The sequence below is a fragment of the Drosophila eugracilis genome, unplaced genomic scaffold (genome assembly GCF_018153835.1).
Source record: "Drosophila eugracilis isolate 14026-0451.02 unplaced genomic scaffold, ASM1815383v1 contig_649, whole genome shotgun sequence".
NCBI lineage: Eukaryota > Metazoa > Arthropoda > Insecta > Diptera > Drosophilidae > Drosophila > Drosophila eugracilis.
Window position 1 is genome coordinate 1,169,567 of NW_024573535.1, and position 12,312 is coordinate 1,181,878.

At 36.1% G+C, this 12,312-nt stretch overlaps 1 protein-coding gene across 2 annotated transcripts in view; it reads left to right on the top strand.

The window, feature by feature from the left end:
- Nucleotides 1-9: 9 nt before the first annotated feature.
- The window catches only part of LOC108109686, a 54,271-nt gene continuing 41,968 nt past the window's right edge, over nucleotides 10-12,312 (top strand). For both annotated transcript variants that reach the window (XM_017218284.2, XM_017218285.2), the window contains exons 1-2: nucleotides 10-293; nucleotides 1,068-1,133. The gene's annotated coding sequence lies outside the window, so the exon portion shown is untranslated. The remainder of the gene's footprint in view (nucleotides 294-1,067; nucleotides 1,134-12,312) is intronic.

Genomic DNA, 12,312 nt, shown 5'->3' on the forward strand with positions numbered 1-12,312 from the left:
GCTACGCATTGCGGTCACTCTTCAGTATCTTGTTTTCGATCGTCGATCGTTGCGGTTGTTTCGCATCTTCTCTCCGTTATCGTTGTTTTTTCGTTGTTATCCGTCGGTTTCTTTTAGCGGAGTTTGTTTTCAGTGGATTTGTTCTGTTTTCGTTACGCTTTTTTTTTCTGTGCTATGAGTTGCACGCACGCGCAGGCAACAAAATAATCAAAGAAAATAAAACAAAAAAACGTTGCAAGTTGCAGCGTTCTTTGACGTCGACGCAGCGCAGGCGCAGCACCAGCAGAACAACGGTAAATGTCGACAAGTTTGTGCAAGTTGCGCGCGTTTGCAGGTGTTTGTTGTCGTTTGCCCGTCTCTTTCTCACTAATTAACTGATTTGGACAAGCAAACAAACGTTGAAAATAATTAAAAACTAAGTTCAAGACAAAAAAATACTCACAAAAGTGATAAAAACAATAATAAAAGTGATTTAAATACCATAATCTGACAAGAAAGGTTAAATTTTCAGCAAAAAAATTCAACAAAATAAGAAATAAACAATAATTAAGAAAAATGCTAATGAATGTCTTTAACAGTGATTTTTATACTATAATTTAACCAACTATTAAGTTTTGTACAAGTTAACAAAGAGCTAAAGATGATTTAATAGCAGCAACAAGCCCATAAACAATAAATAAATAATTTAATTTAAAGTCTTGAAATGGAAAAACCATTTAAAATCTGAAATTGTTTCAATATTTCTCACGACAAAACACAATAATCACTTAAATTAAATGAAACAACATTTTTATTAACATTAATAATGTACATTTTATTTATTTTTATGTAAGAAATGAAAAAATATGATCCAAAAATGATATCAAACAATTATAAAATATTTTTTAAAAGTGAATTTCAATAAATAACCTAATTTAAACCTAAAAACAGGTTAATAAAATGCAAAATCACAAAAAATCGCATACGTACAGATATTGTGAAATTGTGCAGAAAAATCCCCGTTTTAAGTTTTTGTTAATCATTTTTTTTTTTGTTTCTGAGTTTTTTTTTTTGGTTTTTATTTCAAGAATCAAATGGAATTGGATTTCGCCTCAACGCGCAATTAATTGGAATTACATTCAACGGGAAGTGAGGTAAGTTCGTTGGTGCTGTTTCCATGTTTAATTATGTTGCGACACGTTCGCTGAGAACTTTCACTGCTTTTTTTTTTTTACATGCACAAACAAAATCGGAAAAAAAATATGAACCAACTGTTGGCTTTTGGTCGGGGGACAATTTCTGTTTCTGTTTTGGCTTGCATTTTGTTTGTTTTCGATTTGGTTCGGCTTTGGGTTTCTTTTCTCCGGTTTTGGCTTGCGCCGTGTGGAAATTTCCGGATTATTATTTCAGTGTTGTTACCTGCCACCCACCCGCATTTAGATAGATAATCTATTTGCAACCTATACACTTCGAAAAATGGGGGTATATTTGGTTTATTAATAATGGAAATGCGAAAACTATGCAGAAAACTGTGATGTGAAATGATAAATGACGAATTTTACGATTATTTCTTGGTGTTTATCAGTTTTTGGGTTTCCCTTACATATGTTTTTATAATTATTATCCGTACCACACAATTTTATTGCATTTTGTCTCAGTTTGTATTTCGTTTCAAAATTATAAAAATGTCTCATAAATGCCTGGGAATTTCAATGCATTTGTTTCCCATTTCCTCCCCTTTTTCACTGCTGATGCAAATTTTTCGGCTCGTTGCAGCAGGTTTATTGCCTCTTCCCCGTTCTTTCCTCTCCTCCCTTCCTTCCTTTGCTTCCTCAAAAGCGAACAGGTAACCGAAATGGGGAGGGGTAGGTGAGAGGTAAGAGGTGAAATAAGGGATACACCAGGTAAACGCGATCGCAGAGCATAAGCAAAAAGCAGGGAAAAGCAGCAGCTGCTCAGCTACATATATTTTACCTTTTGTTTGGCTCGCTTTTTCCCTCCAAATGCTTCTTCTTGCCGGCTTCCTGTGGCCACAGTGGGTCGAAATGTGGGAAATTACGTTAAAAATTTATATATAGTTGTAAATTTATCCAAAGTAGAGTTAATTATTGGGCAAATTTGTCATTTTAAACAGGAAAAATTAAGTTTAAGTTTTTAATTTCACAATTTAAATAATAATTAATTATATAATAAATTGCAGATTAAGTTAAAAATTTTATTAATTTGGCCACCTTAAAATGTAAAAAATTATTTCACTTAATTTTTATCTTAATATGTGGTTGCACTATATTTCTGAAATATCACAAATATTAATATGTATGACTAACCTACGTAGTTAGTCTCACTTAAAAGTAACCACATATTGATTTACATTATCTCTATATTAGTCAATTTGAGTCTCTTTTTTATCAGTGTATCGTATGTAAAGGATTTATTTCAAATTTTGCATTTTTAATCATAAATTTGCAGTTATTGTCGTCTCAGTGGGCCTCGTTTGTTGCCTTTCTTTCTGACCCACTGTGCCATTTTGGTGGTGCTGATTACCTGGTTGGCGCTTCTTCTTCTTCTGTTTCTTCTACAGCCGTGATTTGCTGGCTGTTGTATTGTTGTTGCACTTATTGTTGTTTATTTTTCTCTCTTATATTTTTCCACTTCTTTCGCAGTTTGCTTTTATTGCTGAAATGTGTCTCGACAGGCGGTTTTCTTTCTTTTTTTTTTCTTGTTAAGGCTATATACGTATGTCTCGTAGCTTACTTTTTGTGCATTTATGGTGCCTGCATTTTTTGGGGCTTCTCTTTGGCTAAAACAAGAAGAAGGAGAAGCTGAAAAGGCTGACAAGAAGAAGAATTAAGCTGCAGTTGGCCTTCAACTAAACTTTGACTTCAACTTTGTTGTCGAAAAGTCGAAAATGCATTTCAATGTGTTGAGTTCGTTGGATTCGAGTTGTTTTTATTTTCCCAAAGCTAATTGAAAAGCTTCTTATATGCACTGTGCAAAAATAAGGGAGCTGCAGTTACTAGATTAATATTAAATTAATATAATATTTTATATTAATATTTTATCATATTATGTTGATTAAGATTAGGCGATAGTAATAAATATTTACAAATATTCATATTTAAGTGCAATTTTCTAACATTTTCCATGTGCCTCAGCCAGGAATAAAGAAAGAGATGGTTAGTTTGTTAGCGAAAGAGACAGCAACAGGCTTATCGCATTCACATGAGCTGGAAAAATGAAAATGGAAACTGAAAGTGGAATTGATAAGCGAAAATGGATGACAAGTTGAATGGGTTACAAAACTAAGTTGGTGAAAGAGAAAGACGAGGGCCAAAGAAAGAGAGGTCAAAGCTTAGTCACTCACTTGCTGACATTCTCTTTGATTGCCGTCTCTTTCTAGTCATAAATATTTACAGCTTGTCTTTGTCTTTCCCTTTTTACCCTATAAATAAGTATTTATATCAAATTCAGTTTAATTTAACAACTTAATTTTTATGAAACTTTAATGAGTATCAAGAAGTCGACTTTTGGAGAGAATATTTGTTATAAAAGAACAAATCTATATAGAAATATCTCGAAATTCTTTATAACATGAACTGATGGATATCAGATGGTCGTTTGGATGCCTTTCTCTCCGCTTCTACTGTTGAACCTTTGACCTTGATTGCATATCGGAGTTGTTGCCGCCGAGTGATTCAATCGCTTGTTCGACAATCGCGATCGCTGGCGCCTATCAAAGTTTCCCCACCCCATGTAATGCCATTTGTGTTCTTTTTGTGCCACGATTGTGTTTCAGAGGCCAACTGATACTGATAAGTTTCTATTCCAATGAAAACAATCGAACGAATACAGCAGCAGCAGACGCGGCTGTGGCAGTGGCAGATTGCAGGGAAATACTGAAATGCCAGGGTTTTTTTTTTTTTTTGGGGCAATGGCAATCCCATGGGATTAGGTCGGCCTATCTTTTATTGTTCTGAAACGCAGCTTAGCGGCAGGTAGGCAGACCGTTGTCCACGAAAAGCATTTTAAAGGTGGAAATATAAAATACAAAAACATGAAACACCAAAATGTTGCCTCGGACAGCGAACCAGCAAACAGTTTTCAGCAAAACTCATTGGGGAGTGCTAGAGGCTGGCAGGAGGATGCCAAAAAAACATAAAAAAATATAATAAAAACGTAGCAGTGCAACGAAGTCCTCACAGTATTTAGAAACAACGAAGTGTGCCTGCTCTAATTTGTTAAATTAGTTAAGAAAAATAATGGAAAATGTGGAACCTGCTTAGAAAAAGGCAAATTACTACTTGAGTGTAAGTTAAACTAAACTTTTAAAGTGTTTTCTTAACTTTTTTTATGTTTAAACGAAGTTCTTACAACTCAAAGAGTCTTAATAATTATGTTTAAAGGTTGTAAAATAGTTTTTGAAGATGTATTAAGAAGCTTTACCAATTTTTGCAACTAAGAAAGAGAGAAAACTTGAAGTAAATATAAAAAGGAAGTATTTATAAAAAATCTCTATAAAAAATGCACAACAATTTAAGGAAAAGCTAAGCCAAAAATGGATTTTTAGTCCTGCAAAAACACTCGCACCGTCGAAAAAAGGGGGGGATAGTTACTATATTAAGAGGGGAGACTTGGAAAAATAGAGATAGAAAATGTAGGAAACTAAAAGCCGGATGGATTAAATTGGGATTTATGCCCAAACGCACTCGTGGCATATGTAATGCACCCCTCATCCATATTTTTTCATCTGTTTTTGGGGTCCTAAGCCCCTAGTTTTCCACTCTTTTTTTCTTGTTTTTTTGGATAAGTTCCACCTGTTCCCTCTTTACTTTTTTTTTTTTTTTTGTTTATTTTGGCTGTCGAGGGCGGGCAGATAAAAATGTTGAAACAATAACCAAGGTAATTCCCAGGAGGCATTGCCAGGATGCCAGGATATAACTGCCACCTCCTGTCCCCGGCCTTTCCGAGATTTGGAGCATTTGCAAGTATTTTTCGGGGGTGTTCCTGCCCCCATTTTTTTCTATTTCTATTTCGTTGTTGTTTTTTTTTCCAACTGGACGAAGTTATCCCTGGCAAAGTGTTGTACATTTTCAGCTAGCGCCCATATGGAAATTGCACTTCCTGGGGCTGCCTTTGGAGGGAAGAGCGGGACAGCGGAAGAGCGGGAAATCGGAAAAGCCGGGACGACCAGGATGGTTGCATATGCACTTTTTATGTAAGTCAGCAAATTGACTCTGCTTTCCGCACATTTTCCTGCAATGTGAGTGGGTTAGAATTTGGGCTGGGGAAAAATGGCGAAAGATGTTGGAAGAGATTTGTTGAACGAAAAAAAAAAAACAGAAGAAAGCGGTGGGGAAGGGTAGTGCGGAAAAGCCGTAAGAAAGGTTGTCTGAGTGGAAAGCTTTAAAGGATTTTCCCTACTTCAGTTTTATTTCAGTTGCAGGCTCAAGAATTCGAGAAAAATAAGTCTTTGGAATAAGTTGAAGGTTTCCTTGGTTATATTGATAGGTTGAAGTGATATCTGGAAAATGTCTAGCTAGGAAATCAAACAATTTTCCAATAATTTAAGAATATTTTGCATATTATTTGTGCATAACAAGAAAGTACTTGCAATTGATATTAAAACCATTAAAAATCATTTAAATCAGAGTCATTAAATTAAGTGCTTTGCAATTAAATGATACACTGCGGGAAATAAGTATATGTATGGATGGAAAATGGCAAATGAAATTTATATGAATTAAATATATATATATATATATATCCTAACCCTAAATCCGCAACGCGGTTGAACCTCCATTAATCGAAATGATAAATTATTATTCCCCTGGCGTGTGAAAAGCTGGCGGAAAAACGCAGACCAGAGCAGTAGCCTATCCCGCCCGCCTCCTTTCCATATCGAGTGTGTGTTATGAATTACTTTGACCACTTGCAATAATGAGATGAAAAACAATTTTATCGCCGCTGTCGGTTGTTGTGGTTGCGGATGATTTTTTTTTTATTTTCTGCAGCTACCAAATTGGAATTCCAATTAAATGGCTCTTGGACTGGGAAAATTGCATTAAAATCCCCGCGACATGATTCAATCAAACTGGGGGAAAATGAATTGTTGCGGAAAGCCGGCAACAAAGTCAACAACAATAGCGGAATACGATGATATATCTGTATCTATATCTATATATTAAGATATATGGCAAATGATAGCTTGCATAATGCAAGGAAATCTGAGGCTTGGCTTGGGTTAGAAAGTAGGAAGTCCCCTGGGAATCGGTTTTGGAATTCCTCCTCAAGCGGCGGCACTTCAGATGGCCTTGCCTTGCCCTGCCCTGCTGCCCCTCTTAACCCCTTCAATTAACCCTATCAATTGAGATTGAGCCCACACATGCTCAGGCAATCATCGGTGGCATTTTGTAGCCCACAAATTAACATGTTTCTCGCAGCCAACGCAGCTAAATGTTGCAGGTTTCCCGAGTTACCTGTTCCACAAAAGGAGTGGGCCCCTCAAAAAGGAGGTGAAGTTCAGGTGCGAAATATGAATGAGAAGTTGCAAGAAAGATTGTGAAACCAAATCGGAGTCACTCAATTAACTCAACTTAAATCAGTTTAATCAATTACCAGAATTTAGTTAGTAAATGTAACTTAAAAACTAGTTTAGTTTGTGATTTAAATGTGGTTCATGGAAAGAGCTTAGTTAGTTTGCTATTTAATTTAGTGTACGTTTTATTTTCCCTCATGTTTCCGCAGTTTTATTATGCTAATTTATTTAAAATTTAATGTTAATGCCGAAACGTGATGAGAGCTGCAGGGAAATGAAGGTTTATCAGAAATCAAAATCGTTTAATTGAATGCTGAAATAGCAATTAAGTTTATCAATTTGATTTAATTAGTATATATCTCTATTTATTTCACTAATTTTTCAGGGGATTATTTTTGTATTTTACCCCTTAACCCTTTTTTTTATAAACTTTAAACTTTAAACATTTAATTGGTTGCCAAAACAATTTGTTACATTTCAAATATTTTTATTCATTTTTTATTGATAGTAAAATAATTATTAGAATGCCAAAACATTTTTATGCATATTTTTAGGCTTCTTAAATGAGTTTTAAAGTGAAATTTAAGCCTATTAAGCCAATAAATATTCCACAATCTTGCCCCTAAATTCTTGTAAAAAATATTCTTGCACCTGGAAAATAGCCGGCATTTTGCAGCCTGGCTTAAGAATATTTGCATCTCGATTTTCACGACTTCGTTTGGTTTGGAAACTGCTATCCAGGGACAGTAAAGGATTCCAGTGGGTAGAAGAAAGCCCTTTATGAGCATAGTTTCCTGGCAGTTTCCTTTTTAAACACAAACACATTGCAGTTAACAACAAACAGAATGTTTGTTAAAATGAAATGAAACATAACCGCAAAAAGTGGAAGACAGACATGGGACCCCTCTTCCGCAAAGTCCGCTCTGTCCCCACCGTCCGCTCCCCGAAACTCTGACAACCAACTGTAATTGAAGTTGAAACAGTTGAGCCAGTAAATTGTGTGCTATATAACATGACAACAGCCACAGCAACATGGCAAAAAATGAGGCAAATGTGCAATTGCATGAGATGCCGCAGGGGGAAATGGATGGGGAGGTATGTCTTTGGTGGGTAGAGGAAAAGTAGTCAATGTAGAGGGAGAAATGGGTTAAGAGTTTGAAGAAATTTCAAGGGACATACGCTACTTTGACCTAAGGTTATTAACTCTTTAAACTTCTTCCTTCTTTACTTCTTCAAAGAAGGATTCATTTTACTAAGAAAAAGTCTTGAAATATCTATTTTATAACGCACATATAACGTATTGATATCTCTAATTATTTAATGGATATTGAGTAGATATCATTCAGTTCAGTTTATACCCAAAAGCTGTTTAAATATGCAGAAGAATTCCTCACAGTGCCCATGTGACATGTGCATTGTTTCATATAACTACTCGTCTCCATTGCTGCTTTGTCTCGTGTCAAAGGCAGAGCAGAAACATATATGGGGGATCAAGAAGGAAGGGGACTCCCCTTGTTGGCAAATGGGGAAAGATTCGACCCTTCTGCCCTTCCCTTGTGAGATGTCCAACAGCTGATGGCAAATGTCAATCTGCAGACAAGTGTAGGTCAATGCAAATTATGAGAATCGAGTGGCATGGCTGGCTGGCTGGCTGGTAAAAGCGAAAACCAAGACAGCTGACAGACAGCCGATTGAGGAGGGGATTAAATTCTGGGGAGAAAGGGTGACGAGCACGACACATTTTCAGGAGGTCACCACTTAGGCGGATGAGCCGATCCGAGCAAAGTATCAAATTAAATGTCAAACGGATATATATCGACCAAACTGGATTCCCTTTCAATAAAGGCCAATAATAAGGGATTACCATAGGCAGAATAATACAAACATAAAGATAGAAAAGTTTGGGTGTTTAAAAATTTTGAAAAATCCATAAAAGAATTAGTAAGTCTTGCCCCATAAAAATCCAACTGAAAAGATAGCAAAGTAAAAGCCACGAGCTGGAGAAGATTTACTGCCTGGCATTTGGGAATTGCCCAACCGGGCATCATCCGAAAACCACCTTCACGTAGTTATTTATTTAATTTAACATTTTTCAATGTTGCAATGTTGTTTGTCGTCTGGTTTCGGAGATTTGACAATGCAAACGAAGCGATAAGCGGAAAGGAAAATCTGAAAAATAAAAACAAGAGAGAGAAACACAACCGACAAACCGAAACCGAAAAACCAAAAAACTGAGAAAAAAAAAGCGGAGTTTGGTTCAATTCCATTTATCATTTACGCATGATAAGCCCGATAAGCATTCCCTCTGTGCCACCCACCCTAGCACGCCCCCTTTTCCCTTGACAACTCTTGCCGATGTATCTTCGCATTGGTGTATGAATCTACTTATTGTCATCCAAGGGAATTCGAGATGCGTGAGCTGGCAAATCGCTGGACCTCGACTGTAAATATCGAATTTGTTTTTGCGGAAAAGTTGGCTTGCCAGCTGGAAAAGTTTCGTGGAAAGAGGGTTTCTTTGTTTTTCCATATGGATAGGGGAAGTTTTTCTGTTGGCCAAACAAACTTAAACTAATACAAATTTGATTGACTATCGCTGGGTGTTAACTTGTATTGATCGATTTGCTAAGTAATTTAGTTGATATCGAAACTATCGCTTTGTTTATCGATTGATTTAAGTTTCTCCCTTTAAGCTGATTGAAACTGATCTAAAATTATGTTTTTTTCTATTAATAGACTTGGTTGGTAATTTAATCATTATTGCGTATCTAAAACATAATCGATTTATAATCGCCTGACTTGTCGATTACTATCACATGTTTCTTAATCCAAACTTGATCGAATATGATATATAACGTAACTAAAGTTAATATTAGTTATGGCATATCTGTGACCTAATCGATTTTAGAGCTTTTTTAGAGTTTATTTTTCACCCGAAATACTTGCTATCGCACTTGCTTATCATTTATATAATTTATTTAGTGTTTCCCCGCTGATTAAACACAATTGAAACATATTTATTGATAAAGAAGTTCATTGAAAATCCCTTTTTTTTATCTGATTGATTACTTAATCGCTTACATTGATTGCCTCTTGCTGGGTATCATTAATCTTATCAGTTTGTTGGGCGATCATTTGATGGGTATGAATCGTTTCATAAGTGGTTAATAACAATTGTTTTTCGATTGGCTTTTATGCATATTTTATTTGGCAACTATAGCGTTTCGTTTTCCGCACGCTTTCCTCTTGAATTTTTAAACATTTTCCATCTGCATTTTCTCTTTTTACCTCCTACTCTCTCCCCTCTCACTTTGTTCTGCTGCATTCGAGCGAGGGAAATCACCTTGATTTCGTGGGTTAGTTCGGTTTGGCTTAGTTGAGATGATATGGGGGTTGAGTTGGGTTTCGGGCTTGGGCTTGGGCTTGGGCTTGGGTTCACTTTCGTTTTAGAGCCACCTAAAACGACCCTTCCCCCCAACCCGTGTTAACCCCGTTTTTTGGCCCTCGGGCCACAAAAGAGATTACGTTTTGGCCCTACGAATTGTGTGTTGTTGCTGTTGCTGCTCTATCTGTCTCGCTTCAGGTGTTTATTTTGCAATGTACCCGACATGTGTACCTATATGTTTGTATATAAACTACAGATATATAACTGTATATATATATATATATGTTGGTAGGTATTGTTGCTGCTCGTTCGTTGCTCGTTACGCTTCAGTTTGGAAAATCACGCTTTATTGCATTTCAAAACCGATTTGCTATGGCCCATGACCAGTTTACGGGGGGCAAATGAAAAATTCCCACACAGAGCAAAAAATAAATACAATACCTGTGAGAGGTTTTTTTGCATATCATCTTTGGTTTATTAATTTGCTGATTTTCAATTAAGGCGGATTAAAAGTCAGACAATTTTAAGGAAATTAGAAGAGTACCCGAATAGGAGTAAGTGATTAACTTCGATAGTTAAAAAGAAGTAAGATATTAAATAGAAATATGGTAAAAATGTACTTAAATGTAAACTTATTAATAGTTAGACAAACGAAAGAGTCAACAACTTTCAATAGGAGAGTCAGTCAGCTTTAATGGTTATAAAATGAAAAATAAAATCCGATCTTAAAACCAATAAAATCCGTTTCTCTTGGTGTAAGTGCAACATCTGCATTGATAACTTTTATGCATCTATAAAAAAAGATCGTATTCCCAGTCGAAAACTTACAAATAACAATAAAAACAACACTAACTTCCATCAGAGACCGCGCAAAACAGGAAAAATAAACTATCAAAATCAATTTGCTCGCCAAATGCGTAAAAATCATCAACTTTCCATAATTACTTTAATAGCCATCGACTCGAAGGAGTTCGCCAGCGCCTTTTTGTTTATGCTCTGCTTTTGGCTTTTTGCGTTAAACAATTAAAAAACCATTTGGCAGGAGGGCAATATGACAGGGTAGAAGGTAAAGAGGGGACAGAGGGGAATCCCCTTGCCACGTGACTCACGAATGGAGGCAGAGAGAGAAAAAAAAAACTGAAGCTAAAAATAATTATAAGAAATTCAGCAAAAATGACTAAACGATGGAGTTTCTGGCTCTATCTATCTCTCTGCTTCTTCTCTACTTCTTCTACTTTTTTTGGTTTTTTTTTATTTACTTAATTTATTTACTTTGTTTTTTATTATTATTATTTTGTGTTGGTTTCTGTTTTCGGTTGTTTTTGTGTGCGTGCGAGGGGTTCATGAACCTGTCGAGTGTTTATCAATTATTATTATGGGAGATTTGTTGGCTTGTTTGTGTCGGCGGGTCGTTGGGATGGCACAGTGGAGTCTGGCTAGAGTGGAATTAGGCTAACACAACTTCTAAAAAGGTGGCAAACAAAATATCTATGCACCTGCTACAGTGAACTTACCTGCTAAAGGCAAGGCTCTTTCAATAGCCTAACTTTACTGTAGCGAAAAGAAATTGCACACAAAGTACGAAGGGGAAACAGAGCAAGAAGAATGGCAATGGAAGAATGGATGAATTAAAGTGCTGGCTGGGGGGGGTGAAGAAGGTAAAGAAGGTGAAAAAGAGGCGAAACCAAAAAAGGGGAGCAAAAAACTAAAAACTCGATTTGCGCACCAAATTGACTGTAAAATGTGCAATCTGCAAGTTAATAATCGCCAGACGAATGTGCCTGCAATTTGAGCAGGACGGCAACTGAAAACTGCAATAAAAGCTGCATAAATAATACGAAAAGCCACACATAAACATAAGCCAATTAAAACAACAATAGTTGTACTAGACGTATACGTAATATTAAACGAAAGCCAAATAAACAGATGAAAAAATGTGGAGAAAACATAGCTAAACAAGCCGAAACATAAACAACAATATCAGCAACATGTAACGACAACAGTCAGGGCAGCAAATAATGCAACAACTATAGCAACAATTTCCACAACAACAACAACAACAATAACAACAACAATTTCCACAACAACAACAACAACAATCGAAACTTGGCATCAGTCAAGCGGCAAATGCGAAAAAAGCACTTGAAAATGCTTTTTTCCAAGCCAAAGACTTTTGCCGACAAGATGACTTTTGGGAGTGTACCTAGTACAGTGCTAGGCATAACCATAATGTGTAGTTAATAATAACTTGACATTGGATTATGGAAGTTTCTTGTAAGTTTTGATTTTCAAATCAATCTTACAAAAAATTTCTTAAAGTTTGAGTTCTCTTTGAGCTTTTAAGAATGTAAATTGGCAATACAGTCATGGGTCAGACCTTCTTATTTGGAGGCCCAGCAAGAAAGCGAATCTGAAG